We start from the raw sequence: 19288 nt of genomic DNA on the forward strand, positions 1-19288 counted from the left end.
TTATTCTTTTGTTTTAGCAGGCTTTCAACCTGGCTAGATTTAGTCTGTAAGTTCCAAACCACTTTCTGTGGGCTGTGGTTATAACCGAATTTAGTTTTCAGATCCTTTGTAGGAGAATTTGGATCTGTGCTGTGCATGTGCCCCACCCAGTGGTCTTTCTGGGGTCTGGGTGATGGTGTCTCTTTTAGTTCAGTTCTCAAATTTTTTGGTATGCTGTTTAGGATAAGATCATTACCCGTGCAGCTCAGGGGTGAGGCGCAGAGTTTAGAAACAACAGGGGAGTTGCTTTCCCAAGTTCCTCTCTCTTGTCTCTCTGGTATTTTCTGTTTCTTTGGGTCTCCTGGTTTTGTTCTCTGGGTAGAAAGTTTGTGTTTTAGTTATCCTGTTATGTCATACGACTCTGTAATTGTTCCCACATTCAGGATCAAGTGGTAAGAGAACCAGAGAGAGAGAAAAAAAAGACATTGGGGTCTTCTTACCTGTTTGGAATAAAATCTTTACCCTTGGAGTCTGCTATTGCTACTGTCTCTGCAGCCATGGGATTGCTTGGAGGCTGAGGCAGCAAATCCAGGGATTTCGATACTCTCTTCAAGTGTTAGGAGTTCCCTTTCCTGTTCCTCAAGCCAGAACTAGAGGATTTCTTTTGGACCTTTTTCGATTTGTGCCCTGTTCCCCACTTCTGGGTTATGGACACATAACCAGGCCAGGGGATGCTACTCCTTACTCTTTACTTCACAGTCTCACATAGATGTACCATGAGTTCTAGCTACTTTCCATGGGTGTCTTCAGTTGTGTACTTGCTCCACCTGACTTTGAACTAGAACAGAAAAACTTATTAGGAACTGAACTAAAAATTAACGTTGTTTAGTTTTCGGATCATTTGCAATGCTAAACTCCAGTGACTACAAAGTCAGTGAAGAGATGGTGTTTTCCCTCTACTCACTCTGATGGTGGTAGAAGCAGTGGTGGTGATGGGGGATAATAGACAGAGTTCATTGTGAATTATATGCTTCCATGTAGATGCAAACAGGATATTTATGGGTAGGTAGAGTGGAGAACACTAGACCATGTAGGCAAAGATCCAGGGAGGCCCACATATGACTGACCTACATCTTGAAAAATGAATGGGATTTTAGTAAGGAAAAGGGCAAGAGGACATTAAAGACAAGTAGAAAGACAAAACAGTAGATTTGTTTCCAGAACCATGTGCAGCTTGGTGTGGCTGGGGCCAAGAATAGATACATAGAAAGGGTGAGGGAGGTAGGAGGTAAACATGTGGATTGTATGTGTTAAATTAAGACATTTTGACTTTATATTGAAAGCTATTTGATGATAGCAAAATTTTGTGAGTGGGTGATACAAAATTCTCTGTACTGAGCAAGACCTTGGCTTACAAAATGTGACATCTAGTCCCTGAAGAGTAACTGCTTCTGTTTGGAGGGATGTGACAGAAATATTATAGAATTCCTGATGTCCCCAAATAATTACTCTCATGTGAAAACTCTAGCTGGCCTCCTGGACTCAGATGGTACTGTCAGACATTTCTGCTCATTGCTTTGTGCAAGCTTTAGCAGCTTCCGGTGTCCTGGCAAGGGCCTCCTTGCATACTACGTCTTTCCTGTTCTTTCCTCATTACATCTCTGAAAGAAATCTAGCTCTTCAAGGTTCTTATGAGCACACATATACAAGCAACAAAACAAACATTTGGAAAGAAATATACATGGAAGTTGGTGGGGTATCCCCATGGAGGCTAGCCAGCATCGCTCTTGGGTGGACATCACTTAGCACTCTTGTTGGCTGGATTTCAGGGCAACATCTTTCTTTTTCTTTTACTTTTTCTTTTTCGTCCATTTTCCTTCTCTATCTGGCTCTTCTCGAGAGGAAGGCCGAGAGCGCGAAGGCCCGGAGAGAAAGAGAAGCGAGAGAGCAGGGAAGAGAGGAGGGAGGGCAGAGAGAGAACGCAAAGGAAGGGCAAGGAAGGCAAGCAGACTCAGCGCAAATAGACGCTCCGACTACATGAGCCCTGTAAGCCCCCTCCTCCCAAACTCAAAAGACCATCCCTCCCTCCCCCATCTTCGTTCTTTCTTTCTTTCTTCTTTTCTTCTTTCTTTCTTTCTTTCTTTCTTTCTTTCTTTCTTTCTTCCTTCCTTCCTTCCTTCCTTCCTTCCTTTCTTCCTTTTTTAGGACAATACTCTTCTTCATGGCCTGGTGATCCTCAGTAGCACTTATTTTCCTTGAAACATTTCATAAAGTGGCTCAAAAAACTGAAAACTACCCCAGAACATGTATATAGTTCTGATTTACTGGTTAAGGCCTCAGACAGGCCTAATATCAATTCCTGGTTTGTCCAGTTACTCAGTTAGTTATTTTGTTAAGTTAGTTGCCCTTTCTAAGCCTGTTCCCTCATCTTTAAATGGGGCTAATGAGGGTACCTATCTCCTTGGGTCCTTGTGCAGATTAAGTGAGAAGTCTGTAAGGCTCTTGTAGGGTACTTGCCCATGATAACAGCACAAGAGTTAGGGGCCTCCCTCAGTGATTCTGGTGCATTTGTTGCTCTTCAGCTTGTCACCTCTTGAAACTTCTATTTGTGTTCTTCAGAGAACTTTTGCAGGATTTAAAGGTGAGGAGGGAAGGCACTGGACTCATTCTTTGTCCTTTAGAGACAAATAGAGACGTGAACATTTTTACCTTAAGATGAGATAAAAATCCACCGTTGAGTAACAACTATCTGTCAGTTCTAATTCTTCTCCTTCAGGTTTCATACAGCACAATGGATCTTTTGTCCACATGATGGGCCTTCTGGATGCTTTAAGAAAGTAATTTCACTCCTAAATACATCCTTCTTTACTAAACAAGCACTTTGCCTTTCATAATGTAGTAAAATTATACTAAGATTCATCTCTTGGCACATAGGTTTTATGTTTTTAGACTGAAATATCCATGTCTGCAGCCTCTGGATTATCTATAGAAAGACAAAATCATAGCCACAAATCAATCTGCATAAATGCACTGAGTGTCATTATATGTGAGGCAACTGGAGAAGAGAATTAGCCACACACTTTATAACATCAAACTGAATCCTTGGGGATTGACAGTGAAGGGTGAATCTGCCTGCATGTGTGAGAAGTGGAGGGGGCTCTGGATTGGAGGCTGAGATCAGCCCTAAGAGTTTACACCACTGAAGGGAAGATGCTCCTTTCCCTTAGAATCCTTCACCGATTGTGGCTGCTAAGGCCACCAATCAAGGCTGCGTCAGGGCTGCTGCCTATTCTTTAATCTTTGTTTCAGACTAAATGTTTGGTCCATTCTATACAGACCCAAGGACAAGCCTCAAAGAATAGAAAGAAGCTCTATCTTCCTATACACTATTTCTTGCTCAATGATCTACCTTTTCTCAAGATGACGGGATTTTTCTTTTCCTTCAGTGGATCCTGTCTTACCCACAGCAATGTGGGCTCTCCCTACCCTCTGAGAAGGTCCAAAATATTAGAGTACAAGAGCCCAGCATCCCAACAAGGACTTGCAAAGGACGCCTTTTGGCTTGTTTTGGTCATATGCCTCCTTTGTCTACTAGTCTCTGTTGCTATAGGGCTGGGGTTCTATGGCAAGTCTTAAGTCACATGCTCAGTTTCCGGGTTAAGAGATAGGATTTGTTATTTGAAGAAAGAATCAAAAAGTGACCATGAGTTCCAACTTACATATCCCCTGCTCTTTACATTTGCTGCTTTCCTTTTGAACTATTCCCTGATTTGAAGCACAACTGTATTCTGACCAAGGCACAAAATCACCACCACCATTGCCACCACCATCATCAAAATAGCTTTTTAAACACCTACTATTTTCCAGGTACTACATGAAATCTATGTCATTTACTATTCCTAGCAACCCTTTGAATAGTTGTGGGTGGAATGAATATTGCCTCCTGAAAGCTAAATTATAAAGTCAACACCAGGAGATCAGAACAAGGCAATGCAAAGTTGTCTCCAACAGAAAAATGTTTCTGGGTCTAAAAGATTTGAAGAAACTCATTTGAACATGTTAACATTTCCAAGAAAGAGAATGAAGTCATTGGAAAGGGCTTTGGAAAGCTGAAGAGTGTAGAGGCAAACCTTACAGTGCCCAAAAACGTGGTGTCTAGGGAGAGGAGTTGTGAATATTTCTGTACCAATGCCCACGCTGTCCCTGATGCCTTGTAACAGGTGTTTCATCTAATTCTTGTTCTGGTTTCATGTCCATCCATTGACCTCTTGATTATAATTTGGCTTCCTCTGTGCTTTCCCATGGGGCGATAAGCAGCGGTCATGCTGATGTGATCTTGAGGTTTCTATTACAATTAGAGTCCTCTTATTATTTAAAAAAAGTTGGCATTCTGGTCACTCCAGTGAGCTTGGTAAGTATGATTCCATCCTGAGAGATAGGTGGGCTTTTGGTGTGGGCTGTAAAATCATGTAATTGTCGTAAAACTGATGGCCAGACCTTGGATCATTGTAAATTTCCAATGTCAATATTGCCTTATGTCTGTCATTCTCTCTTTTAGACACATTTGTCACACTGTATGCTCTAGCTAGGAGCAACCCTTTTCCTTCCTATTTTAAACCTCTCTAGGTATCATTAGCCTCATATGCAGACGGGGAAATAGAAGCTTAGGGACATTGAATGATTCCTTAAAAAATCACAGTGCTGTGGTGAAGCAGATTTAGAATCCAGATCTTTCTGACATCAACCCCCAGGCTGTTTCTCCCTCATAACTAACACTCATCTTCTTTGCACCCAATATTTCTTTTACAGCAGCCTAGCATTGCATGACACGTTCAGTGGTGAGAATATTGCCTTCAGATGTTTTTGCGATGGACAAAAGCTCGCAGCCTTTACAAAAAAATGCTTCTGTAAAGATCAATTACCATCTTTGTGACCATGTATAAGACTCAGTCACAAAACATGAGAATGTAATTTCCAGGATTCCATAACTGAAGGCATTTTCAGATACGTATGTTAAGTGCAAGTCTTGGAACAAAGAAGAAATTCTGTCTGGCGGTTCTTTTCCTTCTGGAGACAGAGAGGTGCAGGAAGATAAAAGAAGACAAGTCAAGGGCTCCTGCAGAGGTGAAAAGCAGAGGGGTTAGTTGCTGCATTAAAGATGCTTGGGAAGTTCTTCCCAATCATCCACCTCCATCCACATAGACTGTTTGTTCCCTTGAGTGGAGAGGGCCAGACCAGACAGATAGGGAAGCAGCAATCTGTGAAAACCATCTGTAAGCGCTGACGGGACTTTGGCAGGGAGGCCGACTGGGATCTGTTCCTACTGATCTGTAAATCCAGCTTTCAAAACTGTTCCCCACAGGATGCCTGGGGATGGCTTAGAATATTTCGTGGGTCAATTTCAGTAACAACTGAGAGTGTTGTAGCAGGACAGGAGGAAGTGCCAGCTGGATCCACTGCAGAGGACATTCCTCAGGTCTCATCTTGGATGTCACCTCTGCGGGACCGTCCTTCCTACTAGGTGCCCTGACCTGAATTATATTTCCCTATTTATGTATTTCAGAGATCAACTATCTGAATCTTATTCATTTAACTTTTCCCAGTTGGGATGTAAGCTTCATGAGGGTAGAGACTTCATTTGTCTTTTCTCATCTTTATATGAGTAGAGAGTCTGGCATATGGGGGATGCTCTATAAATACTTGTTGATTGATTGATTACATGAATAAGTGAAGAAGCAACTGAACTAATGTGTGGGCAAAAAAGATGGCAAGGGATGGTGAGGAACCATGGTGAGTGGAAGGGGCTCAGCATTTGGAAGGATACCCATCTGATCCCAATCCTGATCCTAAAGTAACTGATAAATGACCTTCGAAAGTTTGGTTCTTCATCTATAAAAATCTGTTTTATGGAATTATTATCAATACTGAATGACAGAACAATGCAGGTGCATTACCATTTTGCAAGGTCACTGGCACAATAGCTGACATACAAGAGTATGACTAGACATTAGGGTCAGTCTTCCCTCCAAGTACATAAGCGCAACCATACATCTACCTTGTGATAAGCAAGGTTCAGATCAACATGTACTTCTAGTCCCCCCGCACTAAGCACTTGGGATCTGGAGATAAGTAAGTTTCAAATCCTGCCCTCGAAATGCCCATTTATTTAGAGACATTCAAATCAAGTTTGGAGCACAGGGCAGAGGGTCACATTTTCCTCATTACTTAATTATATAAGCACCTACTTTATATCTCACACAATTATTCTATTGAATTTTGTTTCCCAATCAAACTTTTTTTTTTTAAATTTTTATTTATTTATGATAGTCACAGAGAGAGAGAGAGGCAGAGACACAGGCAGAGGGAGAAGCAGGCTCCATGCACCGGGAGCCCGACGTGGGATTCGATCCCGGGTCTCCAGGATCGCGCCCTGGGCCAAAGGCAGGCGCCAAACCGCTGCGCCACCCAGGGATCCCCCCAATCAAACTTAAGAGGTAGATACTATTATCCTAATTTTGCAGATGAAGATGTTGAGGCTTAGAGAAGTGAAGTATCTTGTTCAGGATCACACCCTGCACCGGCAGATGCTAAGAGCTCCATACCAGTTCCATCACTGTCTATGCTCCATTCACTATGTATCACGCCTGCGCATTCCTTACAACTCCATTGGTGACTTCAGAGAAAATGTCTATTCTTTGCTTATCTATTTGCATAGGCAACGTGTATTCTCCTGATTCTAATTGAATCTTTCTTCTTGGAGTCCACGGAGGTTTTGATATATGCCTGCTTTTATTTAAGCTGTTGGCTGCGACAGCTTGGTTTATTTCATTTATTATAAAGGATGTGCACATATTATGTATTATGCTCTAGGGAAACTTAGTGAATCATCCTGTGATTCAAAATATCAAACTAGTGGTTTTTTGAACTGCAGCCATCATTTGGTGCAATCACAGTTTAGCCGTTTGGAAGTCTTCCCTGATAGCCATTTTGTTTTACAGTGACAACCCACAAACAGAACTGAAAAATAATAATAAAATATATTGAGGATAAACTACACCTACATATAATACCATCTCACAAATTAAATGCCAAGCCAAAGAAGCTAGGCACAAACGATTCCGTACTGTATGATTCCACCTCCATAGAGTTCAAAAACAGGCAAAGCGAACCTATGGTGAGAGAAGTCAAGATGTTGGCTCCCTTGGGGGGTGGGCAGCATCCAGAGGAGGTGTGAAGAAGACTTCTGGGTGCTGGTAATATTCTATTTTTTGATCTGGATGCTGGTCACACAGATACATTCACTTTGATATACATGCAATCATTTTGGTATCACTGAGCTGTACACTTAAAAGTTGAGCACTTTTCATATATGTAGTATAATTTAATAAAAGTTAATTAAAAATTTGTGAATTCTACTGTGAACCAAGTACTATAATAGGTGTCTGATATGAGTTGTCTATAATCTGCACAACTTAATAAATTTACCACGATAATCTTCACAGACTTTCAAGGTTGGTTATTTTTTATACCTATTTAACAGATATAGAGACTGAGGCTTGGAGAATAAATTCACTTGAGATATCATAATGAATAAATGATGATAGAGCTGAGCTTTCACATCCAGAAAAACTGATTCTACAGCAGCCCACTTTTCTTTTTATGGCATTTGAATTTAAGTTTTATCATGAAATTGTTTAGTTAGTGTACCAGTCCTTTTGAGAAACTTGTCACTAAGATTGGTGACAAGTGCAAAATTCTTGGCAGAGTAATTTTTAAAAAGTGAGTTTGAGTTGGTAAATAGGAGGCTTTATAAGGGCTTGCTCACAAGGAAAGCAACTTAAATTGGTATAGAAATTGAAATGGCCATGACTTGGGAATCTTGCTGGCAGAAGAAATGAGGTGATGGACTGACCTAGTCCAGGTGAGCTCAAACTGAGCAGCGCATGGCTTCTCATGATGGGAGACCTGTGGGGGAGTTTGCAGATCCTTTCCAACAGGACAGACATTTCTGCTGTTACAGCCCCAACAGATGGTCATTTTTAAAAAGTATTTTATTTATTTATTCATCAGAGACACACAGAAAGAGGCAGAGACATAGGCAGAGGAAGAAGCAGACTCCTTGTAGAGAACCTGATGTGGGACTTGATTCCAGGACCCCAGGATCACGACCTGAGCCAAAGGCAGACACTCAACCACTGGGCCACCCAGGTGCCACAGGTGGCCATTTTTATCCAGCTCTTTTTTTTTTTTTTTTTTATCCAGCTCTTACTTGAACACCCAATCCCTTCTTCCCTTAGTACGATCCTTTACAGATAATGCAATACCCACTCACCCCCAGTCCTTATGTCCCATGTCAAATAACCTTGTCAGAGACAGATGGAGGATCATTGCATCAATTCTGTAGATGAGGAGACAGCATTAGAGAAGTCGAGTGACTTGTTTCAGATGATACAGCTAGTAAGTGGGAGCAATTAATTGATTGCAATGATTAATTACTTAATTCCTCTGAAAGAAATTTGAATTAATTCCCATGTTCTTTTCCCTACGCCACACTGCCTCTTTCCGAGTGGACGCTCACTGTGTAGAAGGCAGCCTTTTCAGGTGCCACTAGTTGTTTATTTTTTAAGAATTTTCTTCTTCTAATTAACTGAGAAAAATATCTGCTGGAAGGCCTCACCTCTCACTTTTCTCCAGATCATGGGCTACTTTCTATCTTTGACCATGAAGTGGTCCCTCTGTCAGTGCTGATTTCTGACCACCATTCAAGCAGACCCTCTTGATATTTGCTCACCTTGTGCATTCAGCTACTGTGCTTCCATCTGAAACATAATTCTGCTTTGTTCTCTCGGTTCACACCCGGTGAGCCCCCAGATCAGATCCATGGCTCTTTCTTGAGATGCCAGGTTTGTACCCTGTGCGCCTCTGTTTTTCCCTCAACTCTACCAGGGGTTAGGCCAGAGGTCTACAAAGAGGAAGGCCCTGAGAAAATTCAAATAAAACATCAAAATAGATAAGTGGGGAGAAAAACACTTGCTTCAGCATGTGTGGTATTGTTTTGGTGAATGGAAATCCCAGGGTGAGAGATCTCAGCTCAAAGGAAGAATTTTTTCACACCATGAGAGACTAAGTGCCAAGGAAGGAGTGAGCTTCGGAGTTTCCATGTTGGCTCAAAGGTAGTCAATCACTTGGATGACTACTAAACAGATGGGACAGTCAAGATGGTCAGGTGATGGGCTGATCTGCTCTGCAGCTTCCACGCTTCTTTGAACGTGGAAGACACTAAACAGTGTCCTTTAGATCACAGCTGTCTTAATCTGCTCAGCCTGTCACAATAAAATGCCACAACTGGGGGGGGACTTACATAACAGAAATTTATGATGTCACAGTTTGGGAGGCTGGGAAGTCCAGGATCAAGGTGCCAGCAGGGTTGGTTTTTGGTGTGAGCTCTCTTCTTGGCTTGTAAACAGCTGCCTTCCCTCTGTGTCCTCACGTGATAGGGAGAGAGCAAGCCAACTCTCTGGTGTCTCTTCTCATAAGACACTAATGCCATTGGGTCAGGGCACCACCCTTTTGACCTCATTTAACCTTAATTATCTCCTAAAGGTCACATCTCTAAATAAAGCCCACACTGAGGGTTAGGGCTTCCACAGGTGAATTCTGGGTGGAGATTTGGTGGGACACCCTCAGTCTATAGCAATGATCCAGGTCTTTCTCTCTATTTACATGACAATTGAAGCAAATGTTTCACAAATATACTTGTTTTGTTCAGTTATGCTTTATTTTATACTCTTTTATTAAAAATTTTCTGACTTTGGCCATGAAATTGAGTTCACATTTACCTTGAAAACCACCTTGTTACAACATTTTGTCTGGAATAGGTGTTGGATCTCAACTTCCAGTTTTTATTTGGGTAAAGAGGGTGGTATCATTTAATATCTCCAAATCAGTACTTTTTTGTTTAAAAAGTGAGCAGTACTCATATCTGTTCTGTGAAAATTCCAACTGTAAATGAGAAAATAAAATATAGAAAATTAAAACAAACAAACAAACCACCATGTTAGTAGGTGATGATGATGATGATGATGAAGATGATGATGATGGCAACAGTCATGTAGTGCTAACAGTTAATAGCAGCTAGGGACATTTTTTTGTAGAAGCTAAGAATTTTAGAACAAATGCATCACTTGTGAACAACAGCCTGTTTGGATCTTAGGGACACCACTAATTTTGCAAATGACCTGGTTTCTCTCTTTGTCTTGGTCACTAGAAAGTTCAGAGCAAAAATCACTCACCTCTGGTCCAAGATCATATGGAATAGAGTTTTATGGACTCGTCTTTCCCCTGCCTTTTCTCTTCTTATTCCTGGTTTCTCCCCTTTATTGTTGATTTACTTTTCCTGTTGTACCATGTTGATATATGTTTAACACTCTTTGTGGTGTGGAACCAACTGTGGTTAAAAAAAAGAAACAAATAACCAAACATCACTTAGTGTAATTGTTACAGCAGGCTATGCTGTATTATTACTCTCATTCATGTATAAAACAATGACTTTCAAAGAGGTTAGGTAACTTTCTATAGTTGTACAGCTTGTACATGGGAAATCTTGGTCTCAAAAACAGTGAGTGTTTCTTTGGAACCTTCCAAGGCACCCACTTCCTCCTTGGAAATGTCTTCTAGTTTTAAGAGTGTTGTATTCTTGGTCTACCTTTAGAGGGTTGGTGGCAGCAGACACCCTGGATCTGTGTCCATGTTCATAGTCATCACTAAGCCTCCTCCAATCAGCCCATCCACGTGCCATCTGTTCCCTCCCCTTGTACACAGGGACCCTGGGGCTTGTGTGTTTCCTTCAAGAGCAACCACAGGTCTTTTCAGGCTAAAAAAGTGTGGCAGCAACATGCCCACAGGTTAGGGTAGGGGCTCACATCTGTGCTGTCACATGGTCTTGAGTTACTTGGATCAAAACAGAATCTTCTCTACTTCCATTGTTCCTGGAGTAGACTGTGGGCAGCTCCAGGGCAGGAAGGTTTCTCCACCTCTGGGATCTAGCAAAGATCTGGGGCAAGTCAGATCGCTGACTCTCTTCAGGGAGACCATCAGTAAGCAAACAGAGACACGTCTTGTGATAATAATGGTAATAAAAACAATAATAGTGACAGCTAATTTCATTGTATAGTTGCCAAATGCCAGCTACTTTTTAGAAAAGATTTTATTTATTTGAGAGAAAGAGAGAGAGAAAGAGAGAGAGAAAGAATGAGCAGGAGAGAGGGGCAGAGGAAGAGGAAGAAGCAGGCTCCTCACTGAGCAGGGAGCCTGACACGTGACTCAATCCCAGGACCCCGAGATCATGACCTGAGCCAAAGGCAGATGCTTAACTGACTGAGTCACCCAGGTGCCCCTTGAAAAGTTTCCTGAATTTCTTTCATGAAATCTTCACATTGACATGATGATGCAGGTACTATTTTGCTCCGTTTTAGAAATGGGAGTCCTCACTCACAGAGGGAGGAGGGAGCCTATGTGATCCCAGCCACACAGCTAACAAGGAGCACCCCAGAAGGTAGATGCTGGTGCCCTCGCTCCAGAACCCGAGATCTTCACCACCATGGACCCAGCTGCATCATTCCCCCACAGGCTCCCATCCTAGGTCCTGGGACCGGGCTCAGGGGGTCTCGGCTGAGTGTCTAGTAGAGTTTACATTGACCTCTCTCACACCCCAGCATTCCTCCCTGGGTATTGTATAGATTGGATTCAGTTCTGAGAGACTCTCAATGCTCTGATTACATTGTTGGTTTATGCTGGTTTCATTTCAGGTCATGAGGCAAGAAGGAAACAGTCTCGAACGCCTGCCAAGCTGTTCTGCCCAGCGAGCCTCTTTCCACAAGCGCGGTGCTCTGGGGCGCGCCTGAAGCTCCAGCCAGCCAAGGCTCTTTCCTGCCTTCAAAGGCCCACCTCGAGTCAATGCCAGAACCCGGCAACAGATCCTGGTCCAACTCATGCAAACCGCAGAACTGCAGGGCGGTTGAGGCCACTGAATCCTGAGTTGAGATCAAGTGGTTTAATACCAAAGGAAAACATCTTCAAAGTTTTGTTAGAGAGAAAGTCAAACAGTGATAATATTGAACTCTCCGGCCTGCTAAGTCATTTCTATTTGGTCAGCTCTTGATAGGATGTGAGGTCTGAGGGCCCCCGCCCACCGGTTTATTGTTAACGCAGTGAACGTGTTTATGTGGATCAAGCAGACGCCAGAAGGCGGACTTGGCCCGGCTCAGTATGGACAGAGGAATGTTTCCACGCCGGTCTGGGGGGTCCTCGACTCTGCATAGTTTCTCTAGTTAACCCCCAACTGCTCTATATATTCCAACATTTTGGGCCATGTTTTATGGGTTTGGGAAATGGAGTTTGCAGCAGAAGCAAGAAAAATAATATTTTACTGAGGGTAGAAAGTAGAAGGGCTGGGGCTCCAAACACATCTTGATTCCAAGACGGGTGCTTTGGAACCATGTCTCAGGGCCAAACACACTCCCCCTCCCCTTAATTAACTAATTAATATATTTTATTTTTAATTCTTTTAAAAAAAGATTTTAGTTATTCATGAGAGACACACAGAGAGAGGCAGAGACATAGGCAGAAGGAGAAGCAGGCTCCCTGCAGGGAACCCGATATGGGACTCGATCCCAGGGCCCTGGGACCATGACCTGAGCCAAAGGCAGATCATGCTCAACCATTGAGCCACACAGGTCCCCCGATTAATATATATATATATATATATATATATATATATATATATTTTTTTTTTTTTTTTTTAGAATGAGAAAGAGAGAGAGAGAGCACGAGCAGGAGAGGGGCAGAGGGAGAGGAAGAGAGAATCCCAAGCAGGCTCCACGCTCAGTGCGGAGCTGAGCGCGGGGCTTGACCTCACCACCCTGAGAGCATGACCTGAGCCAAAATCAAGACACTTAACTGACTGAGCCATCCAGGTGACTCAAACGCATCCCGCCTTTACTGTCAGAGGCTTGCACTCCCCCACCTTCCGTGCTCCCCACTGGGCTGAAGCCTTGGGTTGGGCCGAGCATGCCCACTGTGGGCGCCACCAGAGCTGACGAGCACCGTGCTGTCTGGCCCCTGGTGCACACGGCAGGACCACACTCTCCAGGCTCTTTTGTCACCAGGCTGTGTTTGTGCCCATGCAGTGTGAGCAGAAGTGATGTATGTGTGTGCAGTTCAGTCTGAAGTAGAGATCAGTGCGGGGGAAGTCTGTTCATGCATCTTCCTGAGATTAAGGGCAATTAAAAAAAATAAAAAATAAAAAGAGCTGTTGAAGGGAACGGCAGAAGCAGGGCTGGCAGATGGGGATTCGGCTGCATTAGGCCACAGAGATTTGGGATTTGTGGCTGACAGCCTAGCTCCCCTTACTACGGGCAGGAAGACGAAGGTATTGAGGGAACGCTGGGGAGGAGTCGGGGTGCAGAGATTGCGGGTGAGGGGGATGCATAACTGTAGCCGTAAGAAGCAGCACAGGTTCCCTGGTCCTCCCTTGTCCACAGATGACCTGTAGTGAGGACCAGCAGAGGGTCCGTTCAGTGGAGAAGATGGAGGGAGGAGGGAGCTCTGAGGTTGGACCGCTTTGCTCAGCCCCATGTCTTGCTGGCTGGGTCATCATGGACCAGTGTCGGAATGCTCTGTGGCTCTGGCTGAGGGGAGAGGGCTCCCCGCGCAGGGCAGGGGTGTCCTGGAGGCTCTATGTTGACCATCACCAGCTTCCCCAGGCAGGACCAAAGCCATAGCATCTTCATCCTTGGGGAGGGGGTCGAGAAACTTCTCTGGTGTGTCATAGAGACCCTCCTAGGCCCTGCTGCGCTAAGTTGCTTGGTGAAGGCTTAGCCAAAGCTTTTCCCTTGTTAATTTTCTGAGTCCCAGATTCCAAAGAGAAGTAGGAGGCAGGAATCCAAACAGGTCACTTTCCAGAAACAGCTTGTCATCCCATGTGCCTGCAGCACTGGCTACTTGGCGTGGGCTGGTGGGAGACGGAGGTGGGCACACACACCTCGGGTTTCTAAATGCCTCGCCAGTGGGTTTGGGCTTTAGTGTCGGGCTAGCCTGCGCTGTCCCGGAGCCAGGAAAGCGGTGGTGGGGAACAGAGCAAATGTATAGAGGGTGCTGGTCCAAGGTGGAGACCATGAGGACATCAAGCAAAGGGCAGGAGAGCTGCAGCTGTGCTGATGGGCCTGGGGGTGCCGCAGGTGAGGGATGGTCGGGAATGAGCAGCTGATTCCAGGGCTGGGAGGGGGTGCAGTGAAGACACGCCAGCAGGGAGCGGGAGTCCAGGGTGGAAATTTCTGTAGCATCCTCTGTGCCTCCCTCAGGACAGGCTGGGCCTCTCCGGGCTCTGCGTGGGCAGCACATGCCCATCAGCAAGCTGCAGGAAGGTCATGCAGCGTCTCTTGCTTTCCACGACCGCTCCTGGAGCAGGTCAGGTCTTCCAGCCTTCCCAAGCTTCGGGACCTGGGTGTGCCCACCTGAGGTTCCTGGAATTCGGGCAAGGACTCCAAACGCCACAGACCCCTTGGCTTCTGTCCAAGGGCAGTGCTCAGTGGCCTGGACGGATGCCCCTTTCACGGGTAGGCTGTGCCGTGGCACACAGAGGGGACCGTCCAGGGCTGCCTGTTGGGGCTCCAGCCCGGGTTGAGGGTGGCCAGATGTAGCAAATAAAAATACAGGCCACCCAGTTACATCTGTATTTCAGATACAAAAGGAATACACTTTTTGTATAAATACATGCGGGAGAGTGCACGGGACATACTTATTTGTCATTTATCTGAGTTTCAGGCCTAACTGGATGTGCTAAGTTTTCCTGGTATGCCTGCCTGGGTTCCCCCTGGCCTGGATGCACACCCTCTGCATGGACAGAGGGGACTTCCCTAGCCAGGCGTCTCCTCCCAGTACCCAGGGAGAGTGCTACCGACTGCGTGACAGGGGCCAGCGGACCTCCACCCTGGCCAACCCCGTCCTCCCTGCTGCCAGCAGCTCCCTCACGTGCACTTGCATTCAGGACACTCAGCACCAGGCGCCGGCAGCTGGGAGGGCAGCGGGGCCGTCATCCATCACGCTGCCACCAAGGCGTGCTAACAGACCACGGCGGTTCCAGCACATTGATGATGGTTAGGATCTTAATGAAGATTTGTGGTGCTGCTGGAAGACGCTTTGGGTCCATTGTTGTCTCCGGCAGATGGGACGAGGCCCTGGGGAGCGGCTTATGGGAAGGGAGGTTCTGGAGGTGGGAGGGGTGGGAAGGGTGCGTGACCAGCAGGAGGAGGTGGAAGCTGCAGGGAGGTGGCTGAGGAGAGCTGGGAGGCGGTGGTTCTGAGGCCTCCAAGCAAAGCATAGGGAACAGGGCAAGAGGTGGTGAAGATGGAAAAGTTAGCAGTTAAGGGATTATTGGTTTCCTCTGGCTGCTGTGACAAATTGCCACCAACTCGGTGGCTTCGAAGGACAGACATGTGTTCTCTCGTGGTTCTGGAGCCCAGGAGCCTGGAATCGGTCTCACTGGGCCAATACTGAAATCAAGATGCATACAGGACCAGGCTCCACCTGGGGATTCTGTGGGGGAGAATCCATTCCTCGCGACTTCCAGCTTCTGGTGGTTCCACATTCCTTGGCTTACGGCCCCAGCCCTCTGATCTCTGCCTCCGGTGTCAGATGGCCTCCTCTCTTCTGTCTCAAAACTCCCTCTGCTTCTGCCTCACAAGGGTATGCATGTGCATTTAGGACCCACCATGATAACACTGGATGAGCTCCTCGGCTCAAGATCTTAAACTTCATCATATCTTCTGCTGTATCAAGCCGCGCTCGCACTTTTGCCGTATAACGTGTCATGCACTCGTCCGGGAGTTGGGAGTCACTGTTCAGCTCACTGCCTGGTGCGAGGAGGAGCCAGCATCATGCCTGGTGGGGAAGGTTCCTTCAAGGAGTCACCTGGAAGCCCTGCCCAAGCTTTCATTGTCTTCCCTGTTACGTTAACACCTTGAAGCCAATGCAGGGCAGTTCACACCCTCCATGGAGCCATAGAGGGAGGCATGCACTCTGGGGAGAAGGTGCCAGGCTGGGAGTTCCAGCTCTGCCTTTGACCTAGTAGGTGACCCTGTTCAGGTCATGGCTCCTCCTTGGGACTAGTCTCACTCATCTGGATGCAGATGTTGGATTGCATAGCTTCTAAGGGCCCCTCGAACCCAGAGACCCGTTGGTGAAGTCCAATCTCATTTTCCGCCAGGGAAACTGAGCTCCCTGGAAATGGAGCTGCAGGTCTTTTCAGCTTAATTGAAGCATAGAGCCCAACCTTGGCTGTAGTCCAAGGTGAAATTTCAGTCCGGGCTCCCGGCTTGCTTTGAGCAGCTCTTTACAACTCAGAACTGAGGTCATAATTCAACCCACGATTGACATTATGGCTAAGAATGTTTTACTGAAGCCACGTCCTGACTTTGTGGCACAGCACAAACCCGGATCCACAGAGAAGCAGCTGGAGAGTGCAATGAAATTAGACAAGGGCAGCTCTGTGTGACCTTGGGCCTGTCGTTGAACTTCTCCAAATCTCAATTTTGCATTTTAAAAAAATGGTATTGTGAGGGTTGTCCATTTGTGAGAATGAATAATCAATAAATGCAAAATGCTCAGGAGAATGTTTGGTTTGTGTGAGGGGCTGAGCAAGGGGTAACTCTGGCCCAAGGCCTTCCTCTAAAGGCTTCTCCTGTTTCCCCCACCCCACCCCAAACTCCCAGTTCTCGCCCTCTGGCCACATTGCTGCTCCTGGACCACGCTCGCCCGGTGTGGTATGCTGTCCTATCTCAGGGCCTTGCCCTGGTGTTCTCTCAGCCAGGTGTTCAAATACTCCCAGATGTGTGCACAGCTCACGCCTCACTCCCTGAAGGTGTTCACAGCCACGTCATCTTCTCCCGTCTCACTGTCCCCCCTCTCTAACATGTCACCCTCTTCCCCACTTTCTTTTCTTCCTGGGACGTGTCTTGATGCAACTTCCTGTATGTTTTGTGTATTTTTCTAGTTGCCCGGTTACTTCTCCTTAGTTAAAATGTAAGCTTTATGAGGTGAGGCTTCTGGCTTATTTTTATCACTAAGGAATTCCCACTTAAAACAGGCACTGCTTTAAGAAATATTTGTTGAGTGAATGAGTGAATGAATGAGTGAGGCCAGGGAAATGCTCTTGAAGCTGCCATGCAGAAGACAGAGCATTGGGAGTGATGAGTACCTGGTAAGAGGCCATCACAGTCATGCCAGAGCTGCTGGTGGCGGCTCAGAGCAGGGAGGTAGCAGTGGGGGCGCTGGGGGTGTGAGTGGCTTCCTGGAGGTAGAGATGAGAGAACGTGCTGATGTATCCGTTGTAGGGGTGACAGAGAGGGAGGTGCCACGGAGGACTCCAGTCGCCTGTAGTGTGTGGGTAAATGCAAGTCCTGTTTCCTGAGCTGGAGATCACTGGCAAAGAGCAGGTTTGCAATGCCCACATCCAGGGGCCCTTGCAACAAGGGATACATGGAGGAAAATGAACTGTACCACCATCAGGGGAGCTGGGTTCCGGCTTCCGCCTTCAAGATGAGTTCACTATTTGACCTGAAGTGATGTATTTCACCTCCCTGGGCTGGAGGTAGTTCCACCATAAAGGGAGGGAGAAGCTGGGGTAGAGCCCATCTGAGGTCCTCGGGTGTGCAATATGGGACACTGGGTCCTTGGGTGTGCAATATGGGACACTGGGTAAGGCGAGGCTTTGGAGTTAGACACGTTTGGGGTCAAAGCTAACCCTTGTCATTTACTAGTTAAATTTCACTCAACTCCATTGCCTCATCTCTAAAATGGGACAGTAGTTCTGCCCTCACAAAGATGTTGTGAAGTTCAAGTGATATAATACCTGTAAGTGCCGAACGCTGTGCCTGGCACACAATGTAGAACAAACAATTTGCTCAGGTCTTTCCTCCAACTCCTTGCTTCCCACAGTACACACAGATCCTGACTCCCGGTCCCCACTAGCCACTCACCTCTCTGCAGATGGAGCTGCATGGTATGAAGTTTATAAGGCTCTTGATCTCTTCATATCTAAGGAATTTACTATTTCAATGCAAACATACCCTGTGGATTATTGCAAAAGGCCATTAAATATGTATCAAATAAAAATGTTAAGAGGAAGAGCTATGGCTTCGCTCAGTGTTGCTTGACTATATTATATAGAAAGAATACGAATTATAATCTTCTTTCTCTGCCATCACCTTTCTGTTAGATTTTCTCACACCAGGTGTTCAATTCCCAGTGAGAAAACTTCTTCTTCCCAGTCTGACATTTTCAAATGTGTTGATACGTACCCAATGGAGTGATTCTACAGAAGATGGTGCCACTCAAAGCTCCAACCTGAATGAAGTAGCTCCCCGAATTCTATTTATGTCATAATGAATATATTCAACTTAATAGCGTCAAAGACTTTGCAGGCACACCTGCAGCAAAGAACGCAGTATGGGTCTGGAGTGATTCGAATTTTCCTTCCACAAAAATAATTCTGGCAGCTTGGGATCAATATCTTCCTCCCATATGTTTCATATTCTCTTCAAAGTATAATTGAAGACACTCTTCTCAACAGTACTTTTCGGTGTGAACGCATTCAGAAATTCTAAAAAGGTAATTTGAAAAGGAAGGAAACTAACATTTGGCTCGCGTCTCCCATGTATCGAGGCTGTGTTATGCACCTTGCATATGTTATCTCATTTAATCTGCACAACTGTGTGGCAAAGATAATATCAGGCTTACTTTTGGAGAACGGGAGTCTGAGGCTCGGAGAGGTGGAGTTACCTGCCTAAGATCACACAGTCTTTCGTGGTGCGATCAGGATCTGAAGCCAGTGTTGACTGACTCCAAAACTTGCTCTCTTGAGTGTGGTCCTGTACTCTTGACACTGCATTCCTAATTCTTCACCCTTCCCACCTTCGGGCCCCTTTTCATTGAGAACAGAAACTAAATCCACAGAGAAACCCAAAACTCTGAGACGAGATTTTGAGAGAACTTTCTTGGCCCGAACTTAACGTGTGGACTACATCTATTTCAACTCTAGTTGGACAGCATGGGTGTCCTTATTTCCTTGTGTGGAAACGGAAGCAAAGTTGGACAGAGGTGTCTATGACCTTGGACTGAAAGAGATTTGAATCTATTCTAGGAAATGCATCTCTTTCTCCAGGAGGTGAGAGGGAAGTGGTCCCTGCCAGGGGAGACGGATTCTTTCCACTGTTGCTCTGACAGCCATCTTGGCAGCCCTCCCAGCCAAACT

At 45.6% G+C, this 19288-nt stretch overlaps 1 long non-coding RNA gene across 2 annotated transcripts; it reads right to left on the minus strand.

The window, feature by feature from the left end:
- Window positions 1-9635: 9635 nt before the first annotated feature.
- On the minus strand, window positions 9636-18375 carry LOC111090497. 2 transcript variants are annotated; one of them, XR_005372109.1, is made up of 4 exons: window positions 18336-18375; window positions 18015-18105; window positions 10272-10426; window positions 9636-9981 (listed from the first exon to the last, which is right to left on the minus strand). It is a non-coding gene; the product is annotated as an uncharacterized LOC111090497 (long non-coding RNA). The 2 variants fall into 2 exon arrangements; XR_005372110.1 differs by lacking the exon at window positions 18336-18375 and adding an exon at window positions 18243-18335.
- Between the last annotated feature and the right edge of the window lie 913 nt (window positions 18376-19288).

Source organism: Canis lupus, chromosome 17, assembly GCF_011100685.1.
Source record: "Canis lupus familiaris isolate Mischka breed German Shepherd chromosome 17, alternate assembly UU_Cfam_GSD_1.0, whole genome shotgun sequence".
NCBI classification, from domain to species: Eukaryota; Metazoa; Chordata; class Mammalia; order Carnivora; family Canidae; genus Canis; species Canis lupus.